Source organism: Pteropus vampyrus, unplaced genomic scaffold (assembly GCF_000151845.1).
Source record: "Pteropus vampyrus isolate Shadow unplaced genomic scaffold, Pvam_2.0 Scaffold78, whole genome shotgun sequence".
Lineage (NCBI taxonomy): Eukaryota > Metazoa > Chordata > Mammalia > Chiroptera > Pteropodidae > Pteropus > Pteropus vampyrus.
The window spans coordinates 2,535,461-2,542,282 of NW_011888859.1; the positions used below are offsets into that span (position 1 = coordinate 2,535,461).

The 6,822-nt window shown below is 34.0% G+C and overlaps 1 pseudogene; it reads left to right on the plus strand.

The window, feature by feature from the left end:
* The first annotated feature begins 276 nt into the window (after positions 1-276).
* Positions 277-395, plus strand: LOC111741461 (annotated as a pseudogene).
* The last annotated feature ends 6,427 nt before the right edge of the window (positions 396-6,822 follow it).

A 6,822-nucleotide genomic window follows, 5' to 3' on the forward strand; every position in this document is an offset into this window, starting at 1 on the left:
AGCATTCAAATTGAATGTTTAAATTATCTTCTGAAGAGGAAGAATACGGAAAAATACCTTAGATTTTGAGAGAGACAAAACTGTAATAAAATCATGTCAGCAGTCAGATTAAAATACCTAATAATAGTTCAATAACAATGATAAATCATGTCTATTTTTCTTATTGGTTTGATTCATAAAAAGAACTATTCTCATATTGTAATATATTGGCTCAACTGGCTGCAACATAATTTGGAATCACCCTAAATATCCTATATTTAAAAATCAGGACAATTAGTCTACAGCCATGCTACCCTGAACAAGCCTGATCTCATCTGATCTTGGAAGCTAAGCAGGGTTGGGCCTGGTTAGTACTTGGATGGAAGACCACCTAGGAAGACCAGGTGCTATAGGCATAAAAAATAAAGGATTGTAAGCTGACAAGATTCTTGTAATCTGTGAAGTCAACCAAAGGTTGCCTCGCCTAAAAAAATAAATAAATAAAAATAAAAACTGGACAATTAAAATAGCAAGCAAACAAAAAAAATTATAAGCTCAACATCTATAACACCATAAAGTTAAAATGTATCCCAAAAAGCCTGGAAAATCAAAACAATAGTAACAAAAGAGAAGAAAATAGCCAGGTGGTAGATTTCAATTCAACTCTATTTATAATCATTTTAAATGAAAATGGTTCAAACACACCAGTTAAAAGACAGAGATTATTAGATCAGATATAAAAGCAAGATTCAATTGCATGCTACCTATAAGAACTCACTTGAAAATAAGGATTTAGATACATTTGAAGTAAAGGAATGGAGAAAGACATACCATATAAATATTAACCAAATGAAAGATTAGAGTAGATAATTAATTTTAGACAAAGTAGACTTCAAAACATCCCTATCTGAGATAAATAAATTTCTGAGCTATATCATAATCATTTTGCTTAAAGAACTTTTTCTAACCTAACAGGAAATCTATCAAAAAATCTGTAGCTAACATCACACTTAATGGTAAGATAATGAATGCTTTCCTAAGATGTGGAACAGGGCAAAAGTGTGGTCTCTCATCTCTCCTATTCAAAATTTCATTGTAAATCCAAGCTAGTGCAATAAGGCAAGAAAAATAAGTAAAAGATATACAGATTGTAAAGAAAGAAAACTATCTCATTAACAGAAAATGTATTCATATGCGTAGAAAATCCAAAGTAATCAACAACAACCAAAAAAGAATCTTGGAATTACATGAGTTTAGCAAGGTCCCAAGATACAGTGTCAATATTGAAAAGTCAATTATTTATATTCTTATATATCAAAATTGAAAAATGAAAAATTGAAATCTAAAATTTAAAAATCAATACCATTTATAATAACACAAAAAATAAAGTAGTTAGCTATAAATTTAACAAATTATATGCAGAATCTGCATGCATAAAACTATAATATAAAAAAGATAAAAATAAATGGATATATTGGGTTATGGGTTTAAGATCATGTATTGTTAATATATTATTTCCCCCCGATTTGATCTATAAAATTAAAGCAATGTCAATAAAAATCCAAGCAATCTTTTTTTGTAGATATTGACATGGTAATCTTAAAGTACATTGGAAAGGCAAAAGAAATAGCCAAAATAATTCTAAACTCATGTGACTGATTTCAGCACTCAAGCAGAACTCACATTACCTGATTTAAGTACTTATTATAATGCATTAATTGAGACAGTGTAGTATTCGAGAAATTGGAGTTAGTAAATACATACATGAGTAGATCAAAATAGAGAGATCAGAAATAGATTCACATGAATGTAGCCAACTGATTTTTAATAATGATGTAAATACAATTCAATGAAGACAGGATAGTTTTTCAAGTGGTACTGACAGACATCCATATGCAAAACAAAACAAAACCTTGTCACATACATCATATACAAAAATTAACTCAAAATGTACTATAGATCTAAAAGTAAAATATTACAATACCAAATAGGATTTGCAATGAAATTTTGAATAGAAGAAATGAGAAACAACACCTTGGCCCTGTTCCACATCTTAGGAAAAGAAAATATAGAAGAAAATCTATGTGACCTTGAGCCTGTTTTGGCATTTAGTTTTTAGATACAACACCAATGCGGGATTCATTTTAAATGAGAAACGAGAAGCTTATTATGAGAAATTAGGGGAAGAATAACTAATAAGATTGTTTCTTAAATCTAGATTAAGAAATCTTTTGCCAGATGAGGCCTGGAAATCTACAGCGTGATACTGCAGAAATGAGGAGGAAAACAACTGAAAATAACGACAACAAAATTCTACTTTAACAGCCAGCAGGAAACAGAGGATTTTGTTCCATATACTCTGTTCAAAAGGCATAACTAAATTCAGTAAAGTTTGAATAAAATGTGGTTATGTTAGGGAAGCAAGCAAGCAAGAAAAACTTTTATCCTGCCAAAAATCATTGCTGGTAATTAATCTTCAGTTACGGGGACAATTCACATTATAAGCGAGCTTCTTATCCCCCGGTTTTATATGGATCACAAAATTATACTGACAGTAGAAATTATAATACTTTTAGAAAGCTATTTAGAGTTGATTTCCTGTTGAATCTATTCATCTAATGCCTCCTATAAGGGTTTAACTTTGTAGAAAAGCAGAAGCGAGATGAATTGCAACTTATTGCTCAGAGAATTCATTGCCATCATCACGGCAAATTGAATGCTTCCTCAAAGGCATGTCTGCTGGTGATTTTTAAACAATATTTTTATCTCCATCTGATTCCTGATTACAATATACTGAATCCTTAGAATTTTGAGTGTAAATTGGACATGTAACTTGCATAAATATCAATGAATAAAAAATGTTCATTCCTGTGATTGTGATAAAAAATGGAAAAAAGTGTGGAATATTTTCTCTTTTTTACTCCCAGTTTCCACTGACATACTTTTAATACTTTTTATGCTGTTACTGTAGCAGAATGTTTAATTTTCTGTTGCTTTTGAGTTAATTTAATTTTTTCCAAAGCTTTGGTTGGAAAGTGACTTTGATTTAGGTGAGAGTATGTCTGTTTTGATGGAGACTACCATCCGATACATGCAAATGAAAATTCTTTGTATGTGATATTAAATTCAGAGAAAATAAAAATGATCAATGACTAGATCTGAAAAACAGCTCAAATTCTACATGGGAAGCAGATCAGAAGAATGTAAACTGTACCAATGGATCTAAGTTCACAGAGAAAACCATGCTAGATCTTGGAAATGATACTTTTTAAAATTAAGTAGAACAATCATTTGCTTATTTACACTTCATGCAAAAGTAAAAGAGATGCATGCAAATCTAAGAGTTATATGACGTAGTGATGCTTATCATGGGTAAAGTTGAGACTTTGAATCAAATGCTCTATATTAGAACAGAAACAGTTTCTTTCTAGACATGCGATTTGGGCTAATTTTCAAGCTCACTGAAGTAAGTTTTATCATCTGTAAAATAGGGATGATGATTTCTGATTCACAATCCTTGGTAAAATTCAAGTGAGATAAAACATGTGAAATCTTCACAAGTAGAATGATCATGTAAATTCCTGTTCAGATCAGAATACTGTTGAAAGTGAAGGGGGTACTCTTAAGTATTATGTTAGGAAACTGGATGTAAACCAAAAATGTCATAATTATTTTAATTACTGTGTTATAATTTCAGCATCTGTCATTTGGGGGTCTAATTCAACATACTAGATTTTTATCTTTGACAATGAATTGTTTCCTTAGTTTCTTCCTACTTTTTTATATGTCTCATACTCTACATATTGCAGATCTTTCAAACAAAAAATAAAAAGTTAACCTAGCTTAATTAGCCTTATTCATATATCCTTTATGCTGGAAATTTGCCTAGCATTCACTGTAACTCTAGCCCCGTGTGCATTCATTTATTCATTCGCTTAGTTAGTTCATTAAAGTGTCAGGCATTTATTTTGCAAATACTAACACATCTCTTTCACTATATGTCAAAATTCATGATAGATACTAGAGATATGAAGAGAAGTTAAACAGAATCTTATCCCTAGAGAAGAGGCAAAGAACTGGTGATTAAAACAGCAAAGATAGAGAGTTATTCCTGGTGCTTTGGGAGCATATGCAGTATAGGCAAAATTAACCCCAGGGATATTGGAAGCAGAACTGTAAGTAAGAGACGATGCTTGAGCAGTCTTGATGGACAAGTATGAAATTAGTCTGGTGCAAACCAGAAGGATCTCTCCCTGGGAAGGCAGCTTGTTTTGTGAGAGCATGGACACACGAGAGAATATGGTGTTACCACAGGAATACAATGAAGGGGTTTTGCCAGGAGATAAGATGGATGAGAGAAACCAGGGTCAAATATGAATTATATTCAAAGAATTTTTATTTTATATGAAGGAATGAAAAGTTAAAATAATTTAGACCATTATTTAAGATGGTTAGAGAGAAACCCACAGGCCCCAAATACCGCCACTTGTGTTAAAGCCCATGATATCTACATTTACTACCTGATTTAATTGCAGTTTCAACCTCTCCCAGAAATATATTCCTAATCAAGCAGTCTAGAATTTTCTGGTCAAGCACCAGTAAAGTAATTTGTCACATGAGCCCTCTCCATCCAAAGGAAAAAGAGATAACCTAAATGATAAATCTTTTTCCCCCAAAAGATGTCCTGGTCTAAACATAACCCTTTCTTTTCTTTTGCTAATAATGCTCTGTACCCTTCTTCCCATAAAAACCTTCAATTTTGTACAAACTCTTGGAGCAACCTCCAATTTGCTGGATGGGATGCTGCCTGATTCATGAATCCCTTAATAAAGCCAATTAGATCTTCAAATTTACTTGGTAGAATTTTACTTTTTGACAAAATCAACCGATCATCAAAATTAAGGTAGAAAAAAGCCAATGTTTACTTGTAGGTTTTTGATGTAGATAGCCGGGATGGTTTGGGAGGAAAGATGTTGGATTCAAAGTTGTTTATATTAATTTGAGGTAAAAAACAAAATAGCATTGTGTTTTGAGGATTTCTCTAGAAGGAATAAAGTTTTCTAAATAATTTTTTTTTTCAAGTACTACTGGCCCCATCGTTATCCTCTTATACTTTTCCTGTCTCATTGGTCTTTTAGGTTTTGCTTTTCATGTTTTCATAGAACAAACATTGTTTGAAGGATTTGAATCAAAACAGAAACTCTTTGAATTTTTAATGATGGTGTGTGAAAACTAAGTGAAAGGTTTCTGAGATGAGAAACACTGTTTTGCTCATAAGACCTCGGACTGACTTATTAATGCAAATGTGTACAAGGTGGGGCGTGCGTGTGTGTGTGTGTGTGCGTGCGCACCTGCACATGTGTGTGTGACTTGGTTGCTGGTGACGCAGAGGTGAGAAATGATTCTTTTTTTCATGAAGTTTACAGTATAGTGAGAGAAATACACATTAATTACAAACATATAAATGCTGTTAATACTTATGATTCATAAATTCCATTTTTACCAATTTGCCTTATTGCTCAATTTGTTTTTAACTCGGAGATCAATGCTCACTGTACTTTTGCATCATTTGCAGGCATGGTCACGTGTAGAGCGGTGGAAAATGTCAGTCTCCTGATGCACACATCCTAGGCTGAGGTCAAACAAGGTGGTGCTGTGTGTCCTTGTTTCCTCCCTCCTATTGTAAACAAGCTTCCTTTCTGTGGTCTATTCAGCATTCTTGTGCCCTTTTTTCTGGTGATTTTGCTATTTAAACAGCCCCCAAGCATAATGCTGAAGAGCTATTCAGTGTTTTTAGGCACAAGAAAGCTGTGATAAGTCTTCCAAAGAAAAGAATGTGTCAGGTAAGCTTCACTCAGGCGTGAGTTGTAGAGCTGTTGGCTGGGAATTCGATGTTAATGAGTAAGCACTATGTATTAAATAAGGTGCCTTTAAACAAAAACACACATAAACTAAGGCTATGTGTTGATCAGGTGACAAATATGTTGTCACTAGAAGCTCACAAAATACCTAATCCGGTTTTTTCCTTAGGAGTGGTGGTTCATTATTTGCTAATTGTGTGTTCATGGCGACTTTATAGGACATAACTACCACGGATGATGAGAATCGACCATTAAGAAAAGTGCTATGCAGAACAGCAGAAGAGGCTTTGGAATTAGGATATGGGTTTTTTGTGTTTCTTTTTTGTTTCATTTGTTTTTGGGTATGGAGAGGGCCGATAGTGTTGGGATCATGGTCAGTGAAGACATTCCTGAGGGTATGATGTGATGTTAAAAATAAAGTTTAAAAGCAGTGTAGGTTTCCATAAGAGAGTAGATATTTTTCCAAAAGAGAGTGAATATTTCCTCCCAGACCTGTGGAGCAGGCCTTTTGGTGAGAGAGCATGGTTTATTTGAGGACTCAGAGACTGAACATCTAAGAGTAAATTCTTTAAAACATGGAATTCTATAGTTCGAAGTTTCTTTAAAGCTCACCAAAAGCACATCTATAATTTTGAAAAAGAGTATCAGGAAGCCCCAAGAGATAAATGACGTTGCAGGTGAGTTTCTAGCTTTCCTGGGCCAGACCCTCTGTCTCCACATTGCATAATTTCCATGGTCACTTTTGGACATGCAGGGCATCCTCTGAGATGCCACACAGCAGCCCTGACAAAGCCCAGATCTCTGCTTCTCAGACCTGCACCCTTCCACAGCAAGTGGTATGCAGGGTCCAGCCACCCCATTGAGCTAAAGCACGCAGTCAGCCTCCATCCTCGCACAAATCCCCAAGGTGCTGTTAGACTCTTCCTATAATCGGCACTTAGATACGCACGTGCTGACAATTATCAGTACGTACACGAAGCTG